This window comes from Rhinopithecus roxellana, chromosome 5 (assembly GCF_007565055.1).
Source record: "Rhinopithecus roxellana isolate Shanxi Qingling chromosome 5, ASM756505v1, whole genome shotgun sequence".
Lineage (NCBI taxonomy): Eukaryota > Metazoa > Chordata > Mammalia > Primates > Cercopithecidae > Rhinopithecus > Rhinopithecus roxellana.
This window is the reverse complement of record NC_044553.1, coordinates 66447158-66459526: the sequence shown is the minus strand read 5'-3', so window position 1 is coordinate 66459526 and position 12369 is coordinate 66447158. Positions and strand designations below refer to the sequence as shown.

Genomic DNA, 12369 nt, shown 5'->3' with positions numbered 1-12369 from the left:
CAGACAAACCCAAGAGCAGATTTCAAGAATCAACTGAGGCACAAGATAAACTACTTTGAAGTAATACAGATGTTTTTCCCCAAATGTTTCACATGAAATAAAAAAATTTAAAGTGTAATTAGGAAAAATTGGGGGATACATCCTTGTTGTCCCTGTATTGTGCCATAAATATCTCCACTGCTTGCCTTAGAAGAATGCCCAAACATATCTCATAGGTAGCACGTATCCGTGGTCTAAAATAGTCATCAAATTCTAATGACACCATTAATTCAAGCCTAAATAATATGCTGGTCAAGTACAGTGAAAGTTGACTGCCTGCATCAATGATGTCTTGTTTCATCCTGAGGTTCAAGGCACAGTCAAACATCATTGCTCAGATTGCAAATCACAACACCTTACATTGACGTGAGTTTGTAACTTATGGTGTAGTTCAAATGAAGGCAATTGATGAAAGCAGTTGAACCTGAGAAGTGGGATGAATACAGAGCATAAATCCAGCACACGTTTCCACATCAAACTACCGATGCCATTTATCAGGGCCCTCGCAGGCCATGCCCGTGGTCGAGCAACAGCGCCTCTATTCCCAGTCAGCATCTCTGCTCCACAGACATGAGTACGAAACGGCCTAATTTGTGAACTAGTGGTGAGGAAAAGCAGACCAAAGTTTAAAAGAAATCAAGGTGATGTTTCCTAGAAACATACCAGCTCTTCTAAGAAGGATCTAGAATAAGGGTGATCAGTAAGTAATTGATCCTCCTGGCTAGATTTCATGATTTTTCTAAAGCTTCATGGCTTGAAACACTGGCATTCATCAGAATATGTCTCTAGCCTCTCTCTTCAACACACACTCAGTACAAACAGGTGGAGATGTGCCACTTCCGACCACCACAGATTGAAAAAAAGTGACCTCTGTTGACCAGGGATCACAGCTGAAACATTAGTTTATACTTGAAGGGTCACAGCAGCCAGACATATGTGAATTCCAACTCTTCTGAAAACTTTGGACAGAAAAAAAAATGCATTACTTACATGTATGTGTCTTCTTCGTTACTGAGATACCTGGAAGAGAAGAAACAATAACACTGGTTACAAAGTGTCCTTGTGTGCTGCTTTGAATGTCCATCATTCCCAGAGTGCTCAGGAAGGCATTTAGTTCAGATGGTGATGTAGAGGCAAGACCAGTTTTAACACTGCATGGGAGTGTCACTACACCAATCCCAAAGCCATGCAACCATGAATGATGAGGCAGCGGCCATCACTTCTTGGTTTAAGAGGTTCTGTGGTAAAAGCGGGGAGCATGGACAGTAACTAAACAGTGTTAAACAGGGCGTGAGGAGACTCTTATTTTTTGTTTTAAGTAGGGGAGACGATCATGTTTACAGGCAGAGTGGGAAAGATTTAAGGCACAAGAGAACAATTCCAGCCTACTCAGACGAGGGTAAGATGAGCAACAGAGCAATTAATTTGCTATGGCCATTGGTTCTGTGTTTACTCTTTAATGAAAACGACCCTTCCTGCTCCCATGGAGCACAACTTTTAATGGTGAGGGGGAAATACATCCACCAAATGTACCTATGTGTCTGTACTCATTAAGGTCAGAAAGGGAATCACTGCTACTTCTCTATAAATGGCCCCCAAATGTTTCATACAGTTGAAACACAACTGAATGAAATGTATGAACACAAACTACGAAACCACGAGCGATTCATGAGTCAGCACCCTTGATATTTCAGGATGATTTATAGGTAGCAGGTGACAAATAGAACTAAGCAACATTTGGCACAAAAGTCCCGATAAGGATAGCATGAATGTATGCTTTGATGCAAACAACACTATCTCCATTTCAGAATTACTACATTTTGAATCCTTTATGCTGCATTCTTCTTGGGAGACGTTCTTGAGACTAAGTAGGCTCAAAATCATAAAACTGTTGACATTCAGCCTGTGACTAAGAATCGTGGTAAACCTTGAAATTTTTTTTTCTTTCAAGTTATTAAGGGAACTATTTAACCCTCCTTTGGAAAGTAAAGATTGTCGAAAAATTTGGCAGCCACATCAGACCTATTACTTAGCTAGGGAACATGTCGTACGGGGAAGAAATCTGTTACGAAAATCCACGGCAGACATTTTTTAAAAAGTTGGTTCCAAAGTTGTGAGCCAAGACCAAAATCACACACTTGCTCCCCCCAACACTTTCCAAAGGACTTATTTAGGGAAGCTGAAATTACATAGCCCAACTCAGATTCTTCTCCCCAACCCCGCAACTTTTATTGAGGAAAACTATTGTTTTGTTTGTTTTTGTTTTTGTTTTTTTTAAAATCATGTTTGAGTTGGCTTCACGAAGTGAAGTTAGAACCTTCTAAAGAAATCCTTGAAGACTGTCTCACATGAAAAGTACAAAAGCGTTCTAGAAGTTTTTGAAATAACCTTTATCGTGGGATGGGAACTTCCCCCAGCAGCAGCAGGGAGTAAAGTTTAAAATCTGAATACAATTTGCAACTCCAGCTCATGACACCAGCACCAATAAACTGATACATTAGTGCACTTTCAGCATTATGAGAGCTATATGTGTATTTTCCTTAGGAAATAGTGCTTTCTGTAAAATCACTTTGAAGAGAAAGTGCTTAGGCTGTCTCTCCTGATTATTCAAAACCTCCACACAATTGGATTTAACACAGCCCCAAACAGACCTATCTATATTCGCTGAGTGTGGAACTATTTTCTCTTTACATCCAAAGGCCTGATGAAAATACCACTGCTTTGACTTTTCTACTTAAATTTATTATACAGCGTGATGCAGTGTTCTCATCAAATATTTTCATGACGATTACATTGATAATAGATTTTGAACATCTTCCCAAGAAAGCTACTTGATCTCGGAGGTCGCAGCAGCTGGCATGGAGCTAAAACTTTTCATTATCTGTCTCCAGGAGGAAGCATGACTCTGGCAACAACACAATCTCTCAGTCCCTCAGTTTTGTTTAACTGTCAATTAATAATCAATATAAATAATTGGGAGCTACACTTATATTGGAGCTGCCAGATTTAGTAGATAAAATACAGGCTACCCAGTACAATTTGAATTCTGATGCTAACTTGTTATTTATCTTACATTCAAATTTAACTGTGCGTTCTGTATTTTATCTGGCAGCCTTAACCTACACAAGAATAATGTAAATTGTATTTATTATAGCCAATGAAGATATACCAATCAATTAATAAACACATTTTTATGGAGAAAAGCTTAGAAGACACACTCCTGACCCAAGAGCAATATTTTTAAAAAATGCATTACAACTCCTTAATTATGGAGATATGACTGTGCATGATATTTAATTTTTTTAACTTAGGCATTCTGAAGACAGAAGTCTATTTCCCTAGAGAAAGTGAACAAACAAAAACAATACAAAGACACAAAAGGCAAATTTAATGAAAAAAATCAGAAAATGTATTGGAATTCTCTTTGTTCCTCTGAAACCTAACTTCTTCATGGAAGCTCTAGTACTTCATAGTAAATGATTACATAGAAGTACCAAAAAAAGCAGAAAACATCCTTTTCATTTCACAGATGGGGAAACTGAGGCTCAGGAAAGTTTAATTGGCATAATAAAACATTTCTCTGTGGAAAGTTATATTAAACTGGAAGTACACTCATGGCAAATCTCTACAATCTGTAGATGTATCCTCAAAAGAGTAAATACTCAAATTTTACTCCTTGGAACATACCACTCAGCAGTCAGCTCTGTAAATAATTTAAACCTATGGGAGCGCCTTCAGCCGTATTTAAACCAGGAAGACTCATCCTGAGTTTGGGTGAAAGATGCACTCAGATGCTGATGCAAACACATAGAAACCACAGTCTCTACTACTAGAAGAGCATACTGAATTGAATCTAGAATGTTCTGGAATATTCTAGAACATAATATTCTGCCAGGAATCCAGCTGTCTGAATTACCCATACTTGCCTGCCTTAGGCCTTCATTCGCAGCAGGCATGTGTGCCTGGGTTTGCTACCAGCAGCCATTTTCTCACCCTTAAATAGGGATGGGTCTCCCCTTTTCTTTTTCTCATTTTCCTAGAGGTTACAAGATTCCTGTTTTTCTCACCAGGAAGAGTTCATCCTCTGTGAGCTCACAGCAGTCATACATTGCCAATGCTTATCCTCAAGTGGAAGGAGAAAGGCCTTCAGAAAAAAAATCGTATGCAAACCTAATGCTACCACCAGCAGTAGCTCTGAATCAAGATTTTTGGGAGAATTAGGCTTACTAAAGATAAACTACAATAAGTCTCAGGGAGGCAAATAATTCTAATTCTACTGAGGAATCAAAGAATAAAGGCAGCTCTTAAGGTAACTAGATGTGGAGTCAAACTGACCTGAGCTTGCATTTATAGCCCACTTTCCTGCTTCTAGGCTGATAGAACTTGAGCAAGTTACTTAACTTTAATAGTCCTGAATTTCTTGGTTTTAAAAATTTGATATAATCATGATGACACTTAAAAGACTGTTGTGAAAATTAAAGGAAATAAGGAGGTATGAAGAGCTTTACAAACTGGGCAGTGTGATACAAATGACTTTGGTAAGGGGTAAGTAACTCACATAGTATTAGTTTAACCAAACTGAATTACAGTGTGCTACTGAAAGCTATGCCGTTGCTACTCATGATGTCCCTCAGTTTCATACTGACTCTTGGCCGAGCACTCTGGTTCTCAGGTCAAGTACTCTGACTAGAAAATATCCTCATATTTGATGGAAGACAGCATGAGACAGAAAACCAAGTTCCTTAAAGTAAGTGTACTCTATTCTAGATCCCAAGCTCTGTTCTCTTTACTCTCTAAAGTCAAGGGAAAGAGCCTGATATGGTGGTGGGTACCCGTAATCCCAGCTACTCGAGTGACTGAGGCAGGAGGATAGCCCAGGAATTCAAGTCCAGCCTGGGAAACATAGTGACACCCCGTCTTAAATGGAAAAAAATAGACAAAAGGAAGCTACCTACTCACTAGCAAGTGGCTGCATGATCCAAATGGGCTGCTGATCAGCACAGGCAAGGACTTTGGTCCCCACTACTGAAGGGCATCGAACCAAGTCCAGCTGTTGTGCAGGTTTTGATTCACTTCCAAATGACTGGGAAGAACACCAAGATCCTTCCCCAGAGATTCACAAACAGACCACGAGCAGGGTAATGCTCTCTACAGAGATAGGGACTTGATAGAGTTGTGGTGAATGACGGGGTGCAACCAAGTTTCTAAACCTAAAATACACATACACCCTGAGCCCAAAGTGAACACAGTGGATGACTTGGGCAAATCATTTAACTTCTTGGCTCTTAGTTTTCTCATATGCACAATGAGGTAGTCAGTGACTTTTTTTTTCTTCAGGGCAGGTTCTCAGTGTGTTGCCTAAACTGGAGTGCAGTGGCATCATCATAGCTCACTGCAACCTTGACCTCCCAGGCTCAAGCCATCCTCTCATCTCAGCCTCCCTAGTAGCTGGAACTACAGGCATGTGGCACCATGCCCAGAGAATGTTTACTATTTTTTAGAGATGGAGGTCTTGCCATGTTGTCCAGGCTGATCTTGAACACCTGGCCTCAAGCAATCCTCCCGCATCAGCCTCTCAAAGTGCTGGATTAAAGGCGTGAGCCACTCTGCCCAGCCAACGTGATTTCTTAATTTGCCTTCCAGTTCATCAACCAATGGCTCCTTGCCCTGCTTCTAAGCTATCAAACCAAACCACATCTTTCCAAGCAACAGGCTGTTAGATCTATTTCTCACTGTAAGAAATCCAGTGTAGCTCATAATAAAAGGTAACCCCCTGAAACTTTTTTTCTTCTTGCCTTTAACAACCAAAGAAGAAAAAAGGCAGTGCCCACAAAAGGTTATATAAGTAAAAGATGCACTTTTCTTGGGCGATCTTTAAAAATTATCTGGGCTAGAGAAAAATGGCACCTTTTGATAAAGCTGTAAGACTCCTTCTCTTTTACCCAGATACACACACACACACACACACACACACACACACACACACACACGGCAGGTGTATTTCCAGACTTGCAGGTACTGCTTGAGCATAATTTCTAACTTAACAATATGACAGAAGTTTTAAATTGCCAATTAAACCCCTAAAACTAAGAGGGCTAAAAGGCTCCATAAATATTCGGTCCAAAGAAAAGTCGGGCTTCTAATACAGCAACAATGCTTGACTATCTTTAACTGGCCATGCTTCGAAGTAAAGCAAAGGAAATGTCATGAAAATATCACAGATTTAGCACTGCCATGGTTATCAGTAGGGAAGTTTCATTATAGTCATCCCAGAACAGAGCACTTCAGGAATGTAAGCTGGTATTTCCCATCAGTGCCAAATCTTGGACCAATTAACTTTCTTGACGGACCTCTAATTGTCTCTTGGTTTGTAGGCAATTCTCTGGGTAGCCAGTTAATTTTACTTTTTTTCTTTTTTTTTAAGTGAGAGTTGGCATTTTTCCTCTTCCCAAATTTGGCAATTACCAAACTAGCATTTCCAGAGGCCTTGCATCCTGGACAAGGCTGTAGACTTAACAAAGATGCCACTCTGCCACTTCACCAGTATTCAGCCTGTGTGCCTTCTTTTGTCCTCTTTTGCAACGAGAAAACAACTTTTGAGATAGAGAGATTATAAACATGAAAATATTCTGTGTTAGTATTAAAGAACAGGCTGGTTGTGCCGGCTTACATCTGTAATCCCAGCACTTTGGGAGGCCAAGGTGGGTGGATCATGAGGTCAGGCGTTTGAGACCAGCCTGGCTAACATAGTGAAATCCATAGTCGCTACTAAAAATACAAAAAATTAGCCAGGTGTGGTGATGGGTGCCTGTAATCCCAGCTACTTGGGAGGCTGAGGCAGGAGAATCGCTTGAACCTGGGAGGCAGAGGTTGCAGTGAGCTGAGATCATGCCACTGCACTCCAGCCTGGGTGACAGTGCGAGGCTCTGTCTCAAACCAACAAACAAACCACTCAAAACCATGCCATGTAGATTTCCTTTTATTTTAAAAATATGTCAATATTTTTACATTGCAAGTGACTGTGGCAGGGAGGAAGAGATGTATTGAGTGATAATGAACAAAGTCTTGAATTGGCCCAACTCATGTCTCTACACCAGTCTTGCACATTGACTCCTCCTTTAATTCCTAGAAAAGGAGGACTCCAAACCTTTGAAGACTTTCACAAGATTTATTCTCCCTCCCTGCAAGATGTCTGAGTTAAAGAAGACACCTATTATTTAAGCTATGAGAGCTTGGGCAAATAGCTTAACTTCTCTGAGCCTTTCTTTTCTTATTCCATAAAATGGGAATAAAATTCTTAAGACTAGGTTTATAGTAAAATGTAAGATAATTCACGTGGGGCACAGGACATAGTACTTCTTTCCCACTAAAGTATGTTTCTTATTGCATACACCTTGCAAATACACTTTATGTTAGATAAACAGAGAGACAACCCTTGATTTGACACAGGCAATACCCATTAAGGCACTGTTATTAACCAGGATAATCCCGGAAGGCAGCATTGGAGAGCTCAGGAAAGAATTTTCCGAATAAAACCCAAACACTTAACCCACTCCCTGCCACATTCTCAACAAGCACGCTGCAAAGGCTGTGCTCTCCTGGATCCACTGCGCTCTCCTGGATCCACTGTGCTCTCCTTCTTTTTTTTTTGAGATGGAGTCTTGCTCTGTCACCCAGGCAGGAGCACAGTGGCGCGATCTCGGCTCACTGCAAGTTCTACCTCCTGGGTTCACGCCACTCTCCTGCCTCAGCCTCCCAAGTAGCTGGGACTACAGGCACTCGCCACCATGCCCGGCTAATTTTTTTGCATTTTTTAGTACAGATGGGGTTTCACCATGTTAGCCAGCATAGTCTCGATCTCTTGACCTCGTGATCCGCCCGCCTCAGCCTCCCAAAGTGCTGGGATTACAGGCGTGAGCCACCACGCCGGGCCGTCTCCTTCTTTTTGACTTCCTCATTGTAAGGAGCTAGCAATTAAAACGGCAAATTTATATGCAGTGTATGAACACTAGCTAAGAAACGAGGCCTAGAATTTAGACTTCTGTTTTTGAATAGCTAATAATTGTTTTCTAAAGAAAAAATATCACTTTATGCTGGCCCTATGTCCCCCTCCTCCTCAATCCTGAGTTGTCCCAGGAGACTGCTCCATTCTACACATAGTCAAAAAGAAAATCTATGCACGAGGCGGATCCGGAACACAGCCCAAGTAGGGCCTCGCCAAACAAAATGATGTTACAAAACAATGTCCTTGTCTAGGACAAAAGAACTATTAATGATAATCAGTACATATTACTGAAAGTGCTCCAAGTAATCTTTGGACTTTGTTTCAAAAATTCTTAATGGACACTAATGCTTAGAGTTCACTCAAAAGAGAAATAAATTATGTGCCAGGGTTGCAGGGACCAAGGACAACACGTGGAAGGCATCAAAGCATTAGCAATGTTACGACAATCAAAGATTTTGTAATTGCATAAAAAGCCTTTAAAAATCATTTAGATACACTAATTATGAACATTAATAATACTGTAATGGGAGGTTTCTTTTATGTTCGATTTGAGCCTAGGTTGAGCTGTTTCGGCAATAATATTTCAGCTCTTTCACCAACCAAGGTGCTTTTGACGCCATGAAAAAAATTCCATTTTAGTTTGAAAAATGGTTATGGGAATGGATAAGAGGAATTTTTCCAGTTTTTTGAATTCGAAAAAAAAAAAATCTGTGATTGCTCTCCATCTCTAGGTCATATTTTCTGACATTAGTGCCCAGAAATATCTTTTAATTTTGGACAGGCAGACCAGAAGTATGCCCTCTTTCAAGTCCTGCCTTTATCTTTAACAAAACAGTTCCAAGGACAAAGCCTCATTCCGGGTTCCCCAGCAAAGGGAACATAAAGAGACCATCAGTCTATCTGAGAAAGAAATCTTCAGACAAAACTTATTTGGGAAACATCCGTCTTCTCAGAGATTACTATTCAATGCACTATGAAAAGTCCGTAAGTAAGGAGGGTAATTTCTCTTGTTATTTACTGGCCTCAGTGTATGATTAGTACTCATGTATAGTAAGAATCATAAGAAGCCTTATTTTTCCACATTGATTTCCTTTTATTGAGTGTCTGTATGGAAAATGATGCTATCCATGAGATATTACCTGGTTGATTTAAATTTGATCTTGGAGCTCTGAGGGCAGAGGTGTGAACTGATATCAACACTTTGAGTTTAGCCTTCTAGAATTGAGCAGTTTTATCTTATAAGTGAATAATTCAGCTCGGGTAAACATCAGCAGCTTTCACAATGCTTTTCCAGAAATGCTTTACTTTATGTGCCTCTGCAATCTGTTAAATCTGTTTATTTTTGCCACTCATATGGGCAGGTACGGACGTGAACTGTCTGTGGGTGACTTGCCTGGATGTGGCTATAGCTGCAGTCCCCAAAGTCGAAGCTACCAGAACAGGTCAGATAAGGATGGCCCAAAGATTATGGAGTTGCTGGCCCCAAAGCAAGTCAGACATTATGGGAAGTTTGCATGTATCATGCCCTTGGATAGACAACCTAAATCATATCTCATCGACCATAGATCCTGGTCAGCATACCAAGTCAAGGCAAGTAAAGACTGAAGAAATATCACCTGGTCTGCAGCTCCCCCCAAAACAAAGTCTGCTAGTGATGGCAGAAACATAGATAGACCAAGGGTATCACTACATTATGATGAAGGAAGGAACAACCCCATGCATTCACTCATGTCTTGAATCACCTAGAGAAGAGAGGGAAACTGCCAAAGTGGAGACAATGGAAATGCGGTTCTAAATTTGGAGGAAATGAGACTCACTCTCAGATCAGATGAACAGTAAAAGGCCTAGGATCCAATGGAGTATTAAACAAATATTTAAAAGTAGAGAGGTGGGCCGGGCGCCATGGCTCAAGCCTGTAATCCCAGCACTTTGGGAGGCCGAGACAGGCGGATCACGAGGTCAGGAGATCGAGACCATCCTGGCTAACACGGTGAAACCCTGTCTCTACTAAAAAATACAAAAAACTAGCCAGGCGAGGTGGCGGGCGCCTGTAGTCCCAGCTACTCGGGAGGCTGAGGCAGGAGAATGGCGTAAACCCAGGAGGCAGAGCTTGCAGTGAGCTGAGATCCGGCCACTGTATTCCAGCCTGGGTGACAGAGTGAGACTCCGTCTCAAAAAAAAAAAAAAAAAAAAAAAAAAAAGTAGAGAGGTGGTGACCAGTTATTCCCTAATATATAGATTACCATGGGTCCATAAAGAATTTCTTAGAGTAACAATATTGTTAACATTTTGAAGAAGATGCATGAGAAACGGATTAAATTATAAATTAGGAAATCATAGATCATTACTATTTGTAGCCTCTCTACTCCCTTCTGATGACAGAATTTTAGAGAGTTTGTCTGGATTGGTGATTGCTGGATAAAACCTCAAGAAAAGGAAGTAGCCATCAAGATACTTCTCTTGGGAGACCAAGGCAGGCAGATCATTTGAGGTCAGGAGTTTGAGACCAGCCTGGCCAACATGGTGAAACCCCATCTCTGCCAAAAAATACCAAAAAAATTAGCCGGGCATGGTGGCGCATGCCTGAAGTCCCAGCTGCTCATGAGACTGAGGCACAAGAATCACTTGAACCCAGGAAGTAGAGGTTGCAGTGAACAGAGATTGTGCCACTGCACTCCAGCCTGTGAGACAGAATGAGACTCCGTCTCCAAAACAACAACAACATACTTACCTTGCATTCACAGATTTTATGAAGAAAAATTTGGTATTGTTAGATTAGCTGTATAAGCTATGTTCTCATATGGGATTTGAGAGTCAGGAAATCTGGATTCTATTCCTAGCTCTGCCACTTCCCAGCTATATAATTTGGGGCAAGATAATCTCTCCAAGCCTCAGTTTCCTCATCACTAAAAGGAGAGGAAAAATATTTCTTCTTTCATTCTAAAATTCCACCACTAGAAATATAGCTGTAGGAATTAATCATGAATATACACAAGATTCATCATAACATTATTTATATCAGCAAAACATTCAAGGGAACACCCAAATGTTAGCAGTAGAGGATGGCAAATAAAGCATGATATGTTTACCGAATGGAATACTCTACCATCATTAAAATAAAGAAAAATAAATCACAGACAATGATGTTCCAGCTGCATTACGAGAAAAAAAAAAAACTCAAAGTCCCAGAGCATAGTATACCATTTTGTCAAAAATGAAAACAAAAATGTATAGAAAAAAGACAAAAAATACATACACCAAATTAATGAGAATGGTTTTCTTTGGGTGAAGGAATTATGACTGATTTTCCTTTGTCTATGTTTTCTAAAATTTCTATAATACATCTGTAGAAATAAAGTTTTAATAATAAGAAAGAAAAATTAATATTAAATATTCCACAAGGTTACTGTGAAGATAAAATGAAATAAAGAATGGCAATGTTGACCAAATACTGGTTTTTAATATTGCAAACATCTCTCTGTGACTGTTAGGAGACCCAGTTGCCTATAGCAAGTACTAATTGCATTATCTTTTCTAGAGAACCCTTTGTGTAGTCTGAAGTGAAAGTGCGATAGCATAGCTGGCTACTTTCAGGAGGGCCCTATGGTGATGGATAATCTGATAATACTTGCCAAAAGGGTAATCGTAACCAGTATGCTGATAAAGGTCTGAAAAATAAGCCTTGCTTAGTGCGTGTATTTTATGTAGTGCTCTAGAATGTAGTGAGAGACCTAGGGGCTGACATGGAACAACTTTTGACTCCTAGGAAAACCACCATCCTTTAGCTACCAGATAGGTGTTTGCTTACTCCAATGACTGTAGGGCATATGACTACAGTGTCAACACATACTAGCAACCAAAGGCCTGGGGAGACCACTGCAGTACAGGTGCTACCTCACAGACTGATCACAAATCCCTCAAGACAGGAGCCAGCCCTTTCATCAGGACACCTTGAGAAATCTCCAGGACTCAGTGCCCTGTAACGTAAAGAGGAGGATCCCTGGAGTCAGAAAGAACCAGGTTGCAAGCCCAGCTTCACCTACCAACTAGTCATTTCACTTGAGGCAAGCTACTTAGCTGGAGCCTCAGTTTCAGTATCTGTAGGATGGAAGTAAGGATACCTTTTTCATAAGGCTGCTGTGATTATCAAAACGTATAGGCAGTGCAAAGCTGAAAGTGGTCAGCTGTCAGTGAATTCCATTATCTAAGCAATGTTATCTGATGGCAATGCATCTTACAGGAATGCATTGGACTGTTCTATAGAGAAGGGAAGGAAAAAAGGCCCATATGTCCTTGGTTTGCAACACGAAGGTGGCCTTGAACTT

General features: G+C 40.5%; 1 long non-coding RNA gene across 1 annotated transcript; it reads left to right on the top strand.

Moving 5' to 3' along the window:
- Nucleotides 1–3924: 3924 nt before the first annotated feature.
- Nucleotides 3925–9927, top strand: LOC104670872. The gene is made up of 3 exons (XR_749206.1): nt 3925–4348; nt 4712–4786; nt 9406–9927. It is a non-coding gene; the product is annotated as an uncharacterized LOC104670872 (long non-coding RNA).
- The last annotated feature ends 2442 nt before the right edge of the window (nt 9928–12369 follow it).